At 45.3% G+C, this 16,516-nt stretch overlaps 1 long non-coding RNA gene across 1 annotated transcript; it reads left to right on the plus strand.

Annotated features, from left to right (window-relative positions):
• Positions 1–14,326: 14,326 nt before the first annotated feature.
• LOC121659165 lies at positions 14,327–16,170 on the plus strand. Its single transcript, XR_006014186.1, has 2 exons — positions 14,327–14,998; positions 16,004–16,170. It is a non-coding gene; the product is annotated as an uncharacterized LOC121659165 (long non-coding RNA).
• The last annotated feature ends 346 nt before the right edge of the window (positions 16,171–16,516 follow it).

Genomic DNA, 16,516 nt, shown 5'->3' on the forward strand with positions numbered 1-16,516 from the left:
GGCGAGGAGCTTCTGCCCTCCTGCCTTTCTGCTGCTCCAGCTAGAATAATGCCAGCTACCAAGAAGGAATAACCCACAAGGAGCCTAATGAAACACCAATCTGGCATTAAGATGTGTATATAGTTGCCATTTGTTAAATTGACAGATGACATTTGGAACATGCAGCCCCAATTCATTTTTTTGAAGCTAAATACTCTCTTGAAATAAAGTCGTTGCCATTAGTGTTAAAGCTGATTTGCAGCCCAGACAGGGCCAGCTGTGCTTTTACACATTTCTGGGCACCAGGTCAGATTCCTAGCAGCTGTAAGATTATTTTGCATTGAACTGGACAATTCATGAACAAGATACCCCAAATTACCTCAAGCTCTACCTTTATTTTTTCCTTCCTACCTTTTAATGTAGAATTCCTTATACAAGGGAAAAACAGGGCTTTGACAAACAGATTTTAATCAACTTAAATTTCATCATCTGCTACCTAGTCCCGCTCATCTACATTTTTATGTGCCTACAATAACAAGGTGCCAAAGAGACGTTCCAAACACCTTCAGCAATAGTTAAAAATTTATTCTTAAGCAATAAAAACTCAGCTTTCTTAGAGACAAATACCTCAGACATTATATTTTAGGAACAGTTAAGATCGTGAAGGACTCAGCTCATCCAATTCAAAAGCATGGAAATCATTATAGAGATGCAGTATTCCTTTACACCTTCAAATTGCTGTCAACACTTTCATGATAACTTCCATTTCCAACTTCAGAAATACTCAGAAGAAATAGGTGCCCAAACTTTGATAAAGTTGTACTTTTAGACAAGTACTTGGCTGTTACCTCATATGCTGCTTCATCAGTTTTATTGATAAAGGCCCAGAGAAGTCATCTGACTTGCTTATTTAATGTCTTTTCAAAGCCATTCCATTTTAACACTAGGATGTCATTCCACTACTACCACTTCAACTTATTTTTGCACATAAAAGAGCAAAAATTAAGCCTTCTAATATGCAGAAAAGCTGGTAATTAGATGGCTACTATTGACTGAAGGGAATGAAGCACCTTCCATGGGTGTATGCCAGGCACAAGAGTGTAGAAGATAGCAGAGCTTCATCTCATGTCCCTTCAATGACTGACCCAAGGCTGGGAAAAGGTGAAGTCTCTTGACAGGTGCTTTCTCCAGCAGCTAAGGCAAGAGAAGGTGAGAGCCTAGCCAGCAACCTTCTCACTCTGATTTGGCAGGAGGCACAGATTTGCCAGGAGTCACAGCCACACAGGAGCCACAAGAGGAGCAAGAGCCTGCAGAATGTTTAAGTTACAGGAATGTTTTCTTTCTTAAAAAAAAAAAATCTGAAATGATTTACATATGAATTGCTTCTAATGAGGACACACAAGATCAGTTTTCCAGCAGACTTTCCACAAGGCCAAAATTAAGGATACAATTACATGGCAGAATACTAGACTGAGATCTTCATGGTTTTTATGTCAACAGTGAAGTCAGCCACTGCTGGTGGGTGGGAAGTAGCTCTCTTTAGGGATGTTGAGCTGGTTGATTTTCTGATTACTTCAGAGAATTTTAAAAATAGCAAATTATAATAACATGCCTATAAGACTCTCTAGCAGCTTTCTGATTAATGTCAACCTCAAGTTATATGCTGAGCTCTTGTCCATAAGGTATGCTGCTCAGACATTTTCTAGATGCTGTTTTAACCTGTGTCTTCTGAGTCACATTAGTCAGAAGAATTGGCCTGTAATTTAATTATTGCAAATGGTGCATTGGTGAGTTATTTCCTAGGAGAGAGAGTTAAGAAAACCCAACACTGCAATCAGTGCTGAAATGGAACCCTTTTGCTTTGGCCTTTCGAAAATTTTTCCATATGTCAGAAGCCAAGTGAGACTGAGAGAGTTTAGAAAATTCTATTAGAAAGTCATCTTCACCCAGAGCTTTCCCAGAGACCAGAGGTTTTATGACTCCTTTTTATTTCTTCCTCTGCTTTGGGACTACATAACTCTTGGCTAATTTTCTGCAGAATTACAGGTATTTTCAATTTACTTCAGAGACCTTGAGTCTGTTCAGCTGTACAAATGACTGAGACTACTTAAAGGATTTTAGAACTCAAGAGAGATGTCTTTAAGGTCTGCAGTGTTCGTAGCTTGTACAACAGATGACCATCACAGGAATCATATAACACCCTGTGCTTGCTTTCCTTCCTGAACTGTACTGCCAGCAGTTTATAGACCTTTCCTCATGGGTCTCATTTTCTGTTTTTCCACTATTTTCTAAGCAAAGGATTCTCCACTTTTAATTCCTATAGAATCGGAATTATGATCTGAGCCCCAATAAGCAAAAGACTGTCACTCTATTGCTTCTTCATAATCACACACTTGAAAATTTAGAACAGAAACATTTAGGACCTCAGCAGATTAAACAAAAAAATCAGCAGTATAAAGGATTTTCAGTGGGGTTCAGAAACTCTCCCAAACTCAAGCAAGGAGCCTGGAAAGGTTTTTAAGCACTGTTAAGTCCAAAAGCACCATGAGGTGAAAAGCACAGCAAGTTCTGTGACCCACCCCTCCAACCTTCCTTCCATACCACCATCTTCCAACTCCACTGTGCATCTTCTGGGTACCTTGGGCCAGCCACACTCTACGGAGGAGGAGCAGGCCTTGCTGCCCACACTGGTGGGCTGAGATATGTTCTGACCATGCCTGGCTGGTCCAGATGATGGCTGACACACACTAAGCTGGCGAGTGTGCCTGGACTTCTCCCTTCAGCGATCTCCAGAGCGCAGCCTGCAGCCATGCAGTGCAGGTGCCCTAAGCTGTGCAGGTGGCACACGGAGTTTGAACAGGAATGAACTTGAGACCCCCCTTACAGACACCTGGGTGTGAGGACTCTGCCACTTAGAAACATGGCTGAACTGAGCTGCCATTGCCTTAACTCTTTTCAATTACTGCTCTCCAGGGATAGCATTTCATGCAATCCATGAAATATCCAAGTGATACTTCCTTTTGGCCTGTAGAGTGTGTTTATCTTCTGTCTGACAAAACAAAAAGAACAGAAACAGAAGGGAATAGGAAAAAAATGACAGAAGAGAAAAATTCAAATAAATGCAAAAGATAGGGCAAGTCAGAGTGCCACAATGCAAAAATGCTAATATGCAACATCACTGAAGCCTTGATCCTGTGAAATGTGTAGGACACACATGGGAGCCTGTTTTACTCACAAGGAAAGAAAACAGTCCTATTTTCAATACATTGATTTTCTAACTTCCTTTTGCTAAAAACGTATTTGTTTTTAAATTAATTATGCTGAGAAAAGGCAAGAGAAATGGGAGCAGTGGAGTTGGAGGAAAAATTAATGCTAATTGGAAAAAAATGAACCCTGCACCCACAGAACATGGTGGAGACTGGGTTTCTACTCTTCAGGTATTTCTGGAGGCTTAAGGAGGACAAATGGGCTGAACTGGTTGTTCTCTTCATAGCTGATTGCGCCAGAAGATCTGCATCCCTTGTCCTCCAAAGTACAGAGCAAGACACAAGGTGATGTAAACACGATGAGCCACACAATCTACACACACCCGTTTTTTTACTTGATCTTTACAACATGCTGTATTTGGAAGACTTGAAATCTGGCATGCCAAAGCTTAGGGTTGGACTGGAGGCAATCTTTCTGCTGTGGCAGTGCTAGCTGTTCAAAACTATTTCCAGTAGGCTCTGCTCTCCGCCACTTCTAGCCACTGTCTAGAAATTGGTGAACTGATGCTTGTGTTGGCAAAGTGGCTTCACTAATCCAGGTGGACTCATAGTGGGAAACACCACCGGCTATAAAAATACCTTCTGTCTACCCACTCTCCCCTTTTCTCTCCCGCTAGAAGACCTGCTGGGTCAATGTATCTATATCCCATGGGAGTCAGACGTATTTCTTTGGTTGCGTCCCCCAGCTCTCTCCAGTGAGTGTCCAGCAACCAGGCTGGGCTTTGGTGGTCCCACTGTCCTTGTTCTGCTCTGCACACACCAGCTCAGAGCCTCAGAGGTTCTAGCCACCCACGCGTGTTTAGTTTAAAGAGCAATTCAGACTTGTGCTTGACTCATAGAGCAGACATCCCTTTTGTTTCCAGGGTACATATTTTCAGTGTGTCCTACCTGGCCACTGTTTTCAGATCAGGCTGTTCCTGTGTCACAGTATAATAAGCGAAGGCAGATGATCCAGTCCTCAGTGGTTTTGCCTGGAGAGATATAAATCACATTGTTGGTATTATTTCTTCACATGTTGTGTCATTTGCTGAACAATTAAGTGTGTGCTACTGAAGGATTAATAAGTGAGGCAAGGCTACAGAACATAATGCAACTTCACAGGGGGAGATGACAGTGCAATTTTTTAATACTGTATTGTTATTTAATGTAAAACCAGCTGATGCAAAAATCAATTCCATGCTAAATTTTGTTTTCCTCTTTGATCCTTTTAAACTAATTAAAAAAAAAAAAAAGTGGGAAAGATACCAACAGCCCATAGACAATCTCTAAATAATGCATTACAGACTGATGGTAAGTAGCACTCTCACAAACCCATATTTATTTTAAAAAACCTCATACGTGTACATTATATAGACTATCAATTATAACAGCTGAAAGTAAAATAAATATCATGACTGTACATCTACTTTATTTTAATATTAATATTTTAGTATCTTTACAGCTCATCTTTGTGAGAAAATGGTATTGTTATTCCAAGCTATATATCTTATAAAGTTAATAAAAACAAACTGTACACTGTAGCAATATCAACATCTAAATACCTACATCCAAAACATGCACAATTACATAGAACTGTATTATAAACGATATATAAATTAATAAACCCCATCAGTTTTAGGCCTTTTCTCATTGCAATTCTATTTATCGTGCCTTGGCGAGTAAGTTAATAGATTCATCTTCACAAAATTGCACTTCTTTCAATAAAGGTGAGTCTCTGGGGTGTGATTTTGGACAGTATGTTTATAATCTAGGACACCTCAACGTTAAGATCACTGGAACCCAGAGCGGGTAAAAAACCAGTCAGACAGTTCAAAGATTTTCACTTTTGTCTCTCTTTTCAATAAGTGCTTGAGGGCCAAAGGGTGCTGGTCCCTCCCAGCTCCCAGGGTGGTATCATGAGGAGCCCATCTCTGCAGCGAGCACTGGCTCTGGCAGCCACTGCTTGATAGTACCGAGCAAACATCTGTGTAACATCTTTGTTGGTGACATGGACAGTGGGATCAAGCGCACCCCGGCGAGTTTGCTGATGCCACAAAGCCGCGCAATGCAGTCGGCACACGGAGGGAAGGGATGGCATCCACAGGGACCTGCACAGACTTGAGGGGTGGGGCTGTGTGAACCTCATGAACTTCAACAAGGCCAAGTGCAAGGTCTGGCACCTGGGTCAGGGCAATCCCAACAGATAGAGACTGGGCAGAGAATGGATTGAGAGAGGCCATTCTCTGAGGAGAAGGACTTGGGGATTTTGGTGGAGGAGAAGCTCAGCAAGACCCAGCAATGTGCACTTGCAGCCCAAAGAGCCAACCATGATCTGGGCTGCCTCAAAAGCAGTGTGGCCAGCAGGGTCAGGGAGGGGATTCTGCCCCTCTGCTCTCCTCTTCTGAGACCCCACCTGGGCCCCCCCGCATAAGAAGGACATGGGACCTGTTGGAGGAAGTCCAGAGGAGGGTCACAAAGAGGAGGGTCATCAGAGAGTTGGGCATCTCTCCTATGAAAACAGGGTGAGAAAGCTGAGATTGTTCAGCCTAGAGAAGAAAGAGAATGCTCTGGGGAGATCTTACAGCAGCTTTCCAGTATCTAAAGGGAGCTACAAGACAGTTGGAGAGGGACTTTTTTTAAAGGGCATGTAGTGATAGGACAATGGAGAATGGCTTAGGGTAGGTTCAGATCAGGTATTAGGAAGAAATTCTTTACCATGAAGGTGGTGAAGTACTGGAACATGTTGTCCAGAGAAACTGTGGATGCCCCATCCCAGGCTGGATGGGACTCCAAGCAGCCTGGTCTAGTGAAACATGTCCCTGCCCATGGCAGGAGGTTGGAACTAGATGATCTTCAAAGGTCCCTTGCAACCCAAACTATTCTATGATTCTACGAAATCACCCTTCCCTCCTGGCAGAGAGTGTTACTCCCATCCTCTATGAAAAATGCTCAGCTGTTGCTAGCACAATTACACTGCAGGAAAATCCTGTTCCAAATAATTTAGTCTTTATTTACTCGGAAGAAAAAATAAAAAAAGCTGGAAAGTAAAGGCTAATGAGGTACTGGCATGGGAATTATTTTATAGGAATAAAATACTTTGCATGTTTCTAAGGGCACAACATCATACACAGGTCCACAGAGAGTCCTTCAGAACAAAATTTCCTGAGGACCTTGCTCTTGCAACTTCATAGTGGGAAAGATGCTGGTCCATCGTCCCGTCCCATCACAATAAGAAGGCAGGGTACAAGTTAATTGAAAGGACTAGACACAGCATGGGCAATAGGGGAAAGCAAGCAGGCAGAGAAAACAAGTAAGTGCCTTATGTTAAGATTATATGCAAAATGGGTTTTGAACCTGAAGTTGAAACTATTCCATATTCCATCTCTGTGGCCCACTATTTGTCCAGTTTACAAAGCTCCTTCTCACATACATGCAATGTTTCTCATTTGACTGCATTTTGAGTTAGTATCTTCATATATAAATAAGCTAGATTAGGATATGCCTTACCATGTCATTGGCACAGTAAACTGGGGAATAAGCATGCTTGCCAAGTAGTACCAGGAGCATGGATCAGGCTCCTGGCAACATGGAGATTTTGGCTATTCATTGTGATGACACCTAGGAAAGGAATAATGCAATACAGAGGCTCGAGGTTTTCATGTGTTGCCTCTGCCACCATCCCTCTCAGGCAGGGTGAGAGCTATTCAGTGTCTTCATTTGTTCCTCTAAATTACAGCACAGTCAGTAACACATCATCTGAGGGGTTTGAGACTAAACTCTTGTAAACCAGTTTTGATCCCTTTCATCATGCCTCTCATTAAGTCTAAAGTGCCCTCAGGGAAAGGCAGCAGATTAAACAGATTCCTCAGTGACATAATGAATTTACAAAGCCCTCCAGTTTTGCTGGGGATGTTTTGGGAATAATATCTTCAGCCACTGAGAGCAAAGTCCATTGAGAGGGAGAATCACTTCATTTCCTCTGCCTTGGGGCCTGACGAACATTTCCCACCCAGCCTGGGTGCTAAGAGGAGATCCTTGTTGAGCATTAGAAGGGAGCAGAAGGGTCAGGGACATGGCCATCCATCCATCCATCCATCCAAGCAGACCCCTGCCCTCACATTGAGGGATGTGGGTCACAGCCTCCTTGCTTTTGTTGGCAGATGCAGCCCAGCCCAGCTCCCTCAGCTTTCTCACAGCAAAGTGCTCCAAGGCAAGCTCTGCTCACAGAGAGGTATTGTCTCTGGGCACAGGAAAGAAGCGTGAGGCTTTTTCCAGCATTCAGATCCTGTTTTTAGTGTGACTCAGCTCTGCAGAGTCCATAAGGAAGACACGGGTTGTGCTTTATTAGCACTTAGGTTAATGTTTGGAAATAACAAGACTGATGGTTTTATCTGTTTAATCGTTTGGTGCTGCCAAGAGCGACCATAAGCACAGCCCAATGGTGCATGAAGGGAGTACAGCCTGACATTAGCTTCCCACCACTAAAATCCAAACATTAGCACACAAGTTGTGTAGCAGGCTGGCAGGGGCAGGCAGCCAGATCACTGCTATTGGAGTGACTCAATGACTATAATCTTTCTTCATGAAGATTTTGAACCTCCTTGCAATGGAAGGAAATAGGGATGGATGAGGTGGGCTAATTTTGAAGTTTGGCAGTTTGTTTGTGTTTGCCCGGCTTTCCTATGCCCTCAGCTGAACTAGGCTACAGAGCTAAGAACTGAAAGACTTCTGTAGATTTCCCCCAATATTATTTCACATGCTTTTCAGTCCTCCCTCTCTTTATTCTTCAATCTCCTCAGGTACATCCTTTAGCAAGCAGTAGCTGCAATGCAGATTCACCACATGTAACCAGGCAGTGCTACTGAACTGCCATATGCAGCCAGCAGCAGCTGTAGCCATTCATCACTGAACAGCAATCGGATGGCTGGATCATGTGGTCAGCTGGCACCCAGACAACACTGGATGTGGCAGATGTCATCAGTGCAGAGAGCAGAATAAGAGACAAGAGGAGTCAACAGACACAGGCATGTTTTCTTAACAGGGGATAGCTACCTCAGCCAGTGTTTATCACCATTTATCACTAAATAAGTGCAGATGTTAGACTCACTGATTCTTTGAAACATATGTAGAGCAGAGTTGGGTGAATTTTGGCAGAGTTACTCGGAACACCTCTCCTTCTGTACACAAAATCAAGGGGGAGAAAAGCCACTGAAATAATCATAGTGGAGTTGCGCTCCAAGTCAAGCTTCCTTGGACATGCAAGCACATGCCTCACCCACCCCTGGGAATGCATAGGGCTGTACACACACATGGTTCGGCTGCCCAACACTTCCAGCCAGCAAGGGCTGCACTGCTGGAAGGGCACTGCAGAGCTGAGAGCTGGCCACATAAAGTGCTTTTTGTAAAATCTCCTTAGAAGCCACACAGGTGGGCTGTCATGTAGGGCACTGGCTAAAAGAGACAGAGTCTGCAGGACTGGCAGACCTCCAGCACAAGGACCCGAGTCTCTTAAAGCTTCCACAATTGCCCTGCATCTAATTTCTTTCTCTTGTTTCTATTCTGTTGGTATTTACTCTTTCCAGTCAAAAGGGCAGTAGCAGCCCATGATCTTCACCATCTCATTTGTGTGAAGACACTGTCAGGAGCTGCCCATGGCTTTAGCATGTCAGATCAACACTTTAAATCTTTTCCTTTGCCAGAACTATGCTGTTTGCTAGCACAAAAATAAGCAGAGTCTGAGCTCTGCCTACTCTCCCTGCTTTTCCTCAAATACATACCAGAAAAATAGCTGGAGCAGAACTCCCACACACTGTACAAGATCCAGACTTTAGCAGTCCTAAAACAAGCTTTTTCCTGTCCCAAGCCTATGGTGGAACTAGTCAAAATTTAACACTTGCAAGATCGCAACATTTTTAGAGCAGGGGAGGTAAGGGTGGGAAATCCAAATAAGCCTGAACACACCCAAAACATGCTGCCACTTCCATAACTAACAGAATACCACAATGCTAACTTAAAATAAAAATAGAATAGAAGTCTTATCACCTCCTCTTTAACCTAACCTCAAGGCCACCTCTATTCCACAACTATGTATTTTCCCTCCAGGTTCACATTTTCAGCCTTGCCATCTTAATGAGAAACTTTTGCCAGCTGGAACCAGCTCCCAAAGCACAATCTGTAATGAGGACAGGCACCTGGGGACCTACCTCCCTATCTCAGGAGAAGAATTTGGTTTGTCTTTCTAATCCCCCACACTGCAGAGTCCTTTGAGGCCGCGATAAGGGAATGCCAGACCACCTGGCAGCAAGAGCAGATGAAGAGGGAGGGGACTGATGAAGTTGGGATGTGGGTGGAAGCCAGATTGGTGGAAAGGGTTAGAGTTACAGAATTGTTTGTCAGAAAGGATGTCTGAAATTATCAAGTTCAGCTGCTCACTGCCAAGTCCACCACTAAACCATGTCCCCAGGCACCACATCTACATGTCTTTTAAATGCCTCCAGAGATGGGGACTCAATCACTTCCCTGGACAGCCTGTTCCAATAACCCTAAACAACCCTTTTAACAACACTTTTAGTGAAGAATTTTTTCCTAATATCTAATCTAAACCTCTCCTGGTGAAATTTGAGGCCATTTCCTCTCATCCTGTCTTGTTACCTGGGAGAAGAGGCCAACCTCCACGTGGTTGCAACCTCCTTTCACGTCGCCATAGAGAGGGATAAGGTCACCTCTGAGCCTCTTTTTGTCCAGGCTAAACACCCCCAGCTCCCTCAGCCATTCCTCATAGGGCTTGCATTCCAAGCCCTTCATCAGCTCCGTTGCCCTTTCCTGGACTTGGTCCAGCCCCTCAATGTCCCTCCTGTAGTGAGGAGCCCAGAACTGGACACAGCACTCGAGGTGCAGCCTCACCAGTGCCGAGTACAGGCGGGGCAATCACTGCCCTGGTCCTGCTGGCCACACTATTCCTGATTCAGGCCAGGATGCCATTGGCCTTCTTGGCCACCTGGGCACAGCTGGCTCATGTTCAGCTGCTGTTGACCAGCACCCACAGGTCCTTTTCTGCCTGGCCACTTTAGCCACTCTTCCCCAGGCCTGTAGCACTGCCTGGGCTTGTTGTGACCCAAGTGCAGGACCTGGCATTTGGCTTTATTGGACCCCACACCACTGGCCTTGGCCCATCGATCCAGCCTGTCCAGATCCCTCTGCAGAGCCTTCCTACCCTCCAGCAGATGAACACTCCTGCCCAACTTGGTGTCTCAATCCCCTCATCCAGATCATCAATGTACATACTCAACTGGCCCCAACACTGATCACTGGGGAACACCACTTGTGACCGGCTGCCCGCTGGCTGTAGCACCACTCACCACCACTCCCTGGGCCCTGCCATCCAGCCAGGATTTTACGCAGCAAACAGTGCACCAGGCCAAACCGTGAGCAGCCAGTTTCTCTAGGAGAAAGCTGTAGGAAGTGGTCTAAGGATTTACTAAACTCCAGGTAGACTATATTCACAGCTTTCCCCTCATCCACTAAGTGGGGTCATCTGATTGTAAACTTAAATCAGGTCAGTCAAGCAGGACCTGCCTTTCATAAATCCACCCTGGCTGGGTCTGCTTTCCCAGTTGTCCTGTATGTACCCTGTGATGGCACTCATGATGATCTGCTCCATAACCTTCTCTAGGACCAAGGTCAGACTTACAGGCCTGTAGTTCCCTGGATCCTTCTTCCTTGCCTTCTTGTAGATGGGTGTCACATTTGGTAACCTCCAGCCTACTGTGACCTCCTGAGTTAGCCAGGACTGCTGGTAAATGATGGAAAGTGGACTGGTAAGCACTTCTGCCAGCTCCCTCACTACCCTTGGATGGATCCCATCCAGCTCTATAAACTTGTGTGTATCTAAGTGGTGTTGCAGGTCACTGACCAATTCCCCTTAGATCATGGGGGCTTCATTCTGTTCCATCCCTGTCTTCCAGCTCAGGGCACTGTTTCTTCTTTCTTGTCTATTCCTTCTGATCAGTGTCCTCATATAAGAGAATCCAGTTTGCTCCCAAGCCTGAGAAGAGAGTGTAGGGTGCTGGTGCCCATTTGGCAAGACAACATTTTTTGTTTTATAGTTTTGTTTCTTTATTACAACTTTTTTTTTTCCCCCTCTTTCATTTGCTGCATTTAAGTCACAGCTTGTTGGGAAGGGAAGGCTTCAGCTTCTCATGAAGTAGAGATTGTTCAGTCAAAGCCCATCCTTAAAAATACATTTTCTAAATATGCACTATTCACTGTTGTCCTCAGTAACTTGATTGGCAGAAATGAGAACTGCAAAAGCGGATCTTGTCAGTCATTCTTAAGTCTTCCTTAATATGGAAACAATCACCTGCCATTTCAACCATTTTTTGCAAGGGACACAGTGGGTTTAATAAAATGCACACACCTGCAGTCTCAACCTCTTTTTATTTTCCGGTAAAAAATTTTTTGTGGGGATTGCAGATGTGCATGGGCAAGATAAGAAACCCTTCCCTGTGACAGCTGAAAACCCATCCTGGCCTATATTCCATCATTTTCTGGAAATGCTCTGAATATATGCACACTGGCCCAGCTCTGAGTGTCTGTCTCATGAGATCCAAAGGATGAGGGTGTGCTGTGTCCTGCAGACACACTGCACGTACAGCACCCTGAGACCACGGGATGTGAAAGTCACCCGCGTTTGCTCTGTTACAGGTCACTTGGGCTCTGTGGCCCAATATGCAGGAGATTTTGCTCTTTGCTATTTCTGGGCTCAACTTTTATCTCCAGGAATTGCAGCAGTGGATTAGGGTTGATTCCTACATGGTCATCATTTGCACGTTGTGACACAACCCCTATGTCATGCAACACCTGCTCATTTCAGACTCATCTTTCAGAAGTGGTGAATATCCATGGCACTGCCTGTACTCTGAGAGACACGGAGATACTCAGCAACTTTAAAAGAAATCCAAGGAGGCCTGATACTGAGGTCCCAAATTATGTTTAGAGAATGGTTCCAGAACAATCAAAACATTTTTTCATTAAAATACCTCCTAAGGAAGAATTAAACTGGTAGTGCTCTATGGTAAATTTAGCTACAGTGTTTCTGGGACAAGATGTCCACAGAACAAGCATCCCTCATTTATCACCAGAACATCTCAATTCTGACCTGAAACACAAATTTGGTGCCACATGTAGTAATGTGTTTGTGGTCTGTTGCAAATGCCAGCCAGCGAGGGAATGTGTTGATTTAAGGCACACAAGTAAAAAGCACAGCTTTTATAAGTTCAGCTTCATTTGACTTTGCTGGGAAAGGAAATAATTACTCTATTTGTTTTGCTTCCAAGATGGGAATAGCAAATGTGTTTCTCACCTCACTGAGAGGAAAAAAATCACACCCAATATGGTTAAGGTGCACCCCTTTTTACAGAGCAATGTGACAACCTTGCAACTTGAACGCAATTTTTTTTTCTTTAGCTGCTGCCTTCTGGGGTTTTTTTCTCTTTAATGTGGTTTATTCTTGAGAGATGCTTCATGCATGAGCATCTTGGATTGTTTCCTACAAAATAGCAGAGCTCCGAAATAAAAGGAATGGGTAGGGCAGAAGTGAAGCTTATTTCAAACATGGCTTTAGAGGAGCTGATTTTGCTGCCATGTGAAGGCAAATATTTGGCCATGGAAGAAGAATGTCTTAAAATGAGCTACGCTCCAGGAGTGAGCAGATCAGTCCTTCCTAGAGGCCTGTGGTAATTTGTTTCTTGGAGGATGTGAGCTGTGATTCTGCTGAGGCTGCTGCTTTTGTTTGTTTGCTTTTGCAGTGAACATGCTGCAGTTGAGATCACCTTTTCCAAAGCTCAGATGCACCTTCTGGAAAGCCAGGGCCCAGATGAGCATTTTGATATTTGTGTCCCGTGATCAAGGGCAGAGCTTTGGGAGAAAAACTGGAGCACAGCTGATGTTCAGACCAGGAATGCACACAGAGCTGCTGCTTTTTGACCCACTGCATGACCGTTTTAGGGACCCTCCTTTGTTTTTCAGCTACTGCATGCTATGACACAAATTTCTGGATGTGTAGTGTGGCTTCCCATGACTGAAAGCCTTATGAAAGGGGAGCCCTTTGGGACAACTCCTGCACAAGTTTCCCCCCATCCCTCCCCAGCTCCAGTGACAGCAGCCTGTGTCCTCACACTGCTTCTTGGCCTCAGCTCCCTCACAGTAAGGTGATCCACAAAGTGAACATTAGACGGCATTTTCTGAGCCAAGGATTTTCCCCCGGCAGGTTGCAAAAAGGCCCATCTGCTTCTCTCGGGGCTGGTGTTGCCTCCATCCAGCCTCCACAGCTGAGTGCATCTTTTGTGCTGACCACAGTGATGCTGGTGACAGGGGAGGAAACCTGGCTCTAGGTAGAGATGTGCAGGAAAAAACTTGCATTACATGTAAGTCCTAAAACTTGTCTGACTGGACAAGGATTCCAAAGCACAAAGAGGGGTTGTTGCTCCCCAAGGGTGGTGGGGCCTCAGTGGAGGTGCAGCCTGTTTCCTCCCTGGAACAGTGAGGGGAGCACGGCTCAGCTGGAGGCAGTGGGGCCAACACACTGCCTGAGCAGCCACACCGGGCACACAGTGGGTGACTTAAGGACATACTTTCAGACTTAATTCTGAGTTTCCTAGGTTTTGTCAGTTTAAGCCAGATTCTTAATGTTATTTTAATGCAGTTGTTTTGTGTGTGAATAATATGCTTTCTATGCCAAACCACAAGCCCTGGAACTAATATCTCATAAAAATGCCTGGAGTCCAAAGCTAATAGCTGTAATTCAGCTGATCGAGTGATGCCTAAAAAGTTACAGATTAACTCTGTTCCCCAAGGGGAAGTAAAATTAAACTCAACTTCTGAGGGGCTGGGTGCTATTTTGCACAGCGTCTTAGCCTGGGCCGAGGGATGCAGCTTGCTGCAGACCCTGGGCACCCCATGACAGGGCTCAGTGCCCTGTGGGCAGAGCTTGGGGGCGGGGGGTGAGGGATTTTCATCATTTTTTCCCTTAAAAAAGCCCCCACCCTTCCAGCAACACCCCACCCAGTGATGGGTCGCTACAGCTCATCCTCGCACAGCCCTGCTGCTGTGGGCAGCGATTCAGAAGACGCCAGAAAGGGGCGGGGGACGGTCCCTCACTGCCAGGCTGGTGGTGTCTGGATGAGGGGCAGCTGCGGTGAGATCCGGCCCTGCGGCTGCCAGGCGCAGTGGGCAGGAGCTGGTGCTGGACCCAGCAAGGGGGTAGGTGCCCCTTCCCCTCCCAAAGGGTTTGGATGAGGCAAGAGTGACTTGCGGTGAGCAGAGAGGGGACATGGAGGGTCAAAGGTGTCCCCTCACGCTCCTTTCGGGGGGGGAAGTCGTGCCACAGGATGTCAGTGCAGCCTGTGGGAACGCCATGCCTCCCGAAAGGAACGACTGCCTCCTCTCAAGAGCACACAGGAAGATCTCTTTCCCAGAATATCTTATTTAGGCAACTTGCATCACATCAGCAAAGCAGAATGCTTATTTGGGAATAAGAAAACGAGATGTGGCCCCAAGTGAGTGCTTGCCTGTAGGCTCGTAGCAGAAAGTTTGAGGAGGCAGCAGAGGCAGCTGCTGGCTCGCAGCACCGAAGGCAGAGCTGGGCGGGCTGGAGGCCCGGACAGCTGGTGTTTGCTGCCTGTGCCGTGTCCTCCAGCGCTGGCTGCGGAGCCCTAAGGTACCGGGGATTTTCCTGTTACAACACAAAGGGATCAGCTAGATTAGCTTCTGCCGAGGTGAGAAGGAAATGTGTCAAGTTGACGGTTTATTTTGCTCTAATTGGATTCAGACCCTCTTTCTGAATAAACCTCAGTTTACTCCAGCTCTTGCGGTTTTTCATGGCTGTGAATGCAGAGGAGCTGTTCCAGGGATGGGCAAGTGATTCTCGGCTTCAGTGGGGAAAGCAAAGGGATCACGCTGTGGTCACTAGAGGCAGGCAGCCTGCAAACAGCACGGCTGTTTGAGGAAGCTCTCATGGTCACATCCCAGATGAGGCTTCGTGGACAACTTCTGGCAGCATGAGGTAAAAGCTGCTCTTTGAGCAGGGAATTCTCAGCTTTTCAGTCTTTCAGACATGACATCCACAGCTGCTCTGGGCAAGCTGCAGCAGCACAGCACTGTGACCTGGGGGCAGGGCAATCCTGCCCATAAGAAAGCAGCGTATGCTGGTCCTCTTCTACAGGGAGAGCTGTGCTGTCAGTGAATCTTCTGCACTTCATCATCTTTCTCTAGCTGGCGTGGAACACTGTAGGAAAATTATCTTGGTCTGCTGTTTTTTTTGGCCTGCTCACTCAGAAACACGGAAAGTACCTGCAGCAGGGGTGGCTTCTCAAGTTCGTCTTTTAAATCTCTGGAAACAAAATGAGCTCAGATGGAAAAGAAAGAAGAAGGAGCATAGTTTAAGAATCCTAGGTCTGGGTGGCTGAGAGCTGCTAATCGACCTTCTGTGTTAATCCCTCTAAACCAGCAAATGCTTTTCACTTCTGTGTCCCTTGCACTGTGGAAACTTTTGACATCTCTGTACTGGCCAATGTGGTTTGAATCCCTGCCTCTGAGTCACATGGGTATCAAAATACTCAGCTGGACTAAGTAATGCTCTCTTGATGAGCACAGCAGAAACCAGACATAAAATAAATCATTAAGTCAATGACATTTTTGGGGGATCTAAATTATGTCTGAATATGTGTTACAGAGTCAACGCTTGATTTTGAAATTCTTCCACTTGTTTCTTGTTCTTACAGGTGCAAATGAATGCTACATCAGGAAGACACATTTCTGGAAAGCATCTGCTCCTGCAGTTTCCAAAGATGTCTTGGAAATGTCTCTTCTTGTACACGAACCTGTGACTTGTCTGAGAGAGTTTCATTGGTCTTATTGGAATTTGACATAAAAATTATCTTTTATTGTTCTTTTGGTCATGTTTCTCTCTGTGACGTTGTATTTTCTGTTGGCTTTGATATTCTTTAGTTGATCACTGAAGGATCAATTAAATCCAGATGCTGGGTACATTCTTTGTTTGAGGTGGGTATTGGAGTACTTTGGTGTCTAGGTTGTCATATACCTTTTGCCTTGATCATTTGCTCTTGCAGAACTCATTTGTTTTAGTGCTTTTAGAGCCCATGGGAGGTGCTAAATAAACACTTCAAACTATAAAAAAAGTTACTGGCCAACTGTGAGGTGGTAAAATTAAGTAAAATAATCGGCATCACACAGGTAAGCCAAGCAACAGTTTTTCTCTTCCTATGTTGTCCTGA

This window comes from Corvus kubaryi, unplaced genomic scaffold, assembly GCF_017639235.1.
Source record: "Corvus kubaryi isolate FWS band 111438036 unplaced genomic scaffold, C.kubaryi_AGA036_p1.0 split3-73, whole genome shotgun sequence".
Taxonomy (NCBI): Eukaryota; Metazoa; Chordata; class Aves; order Passeriformes; family Corvidae; genus Corvus; species Corvus kubaryi.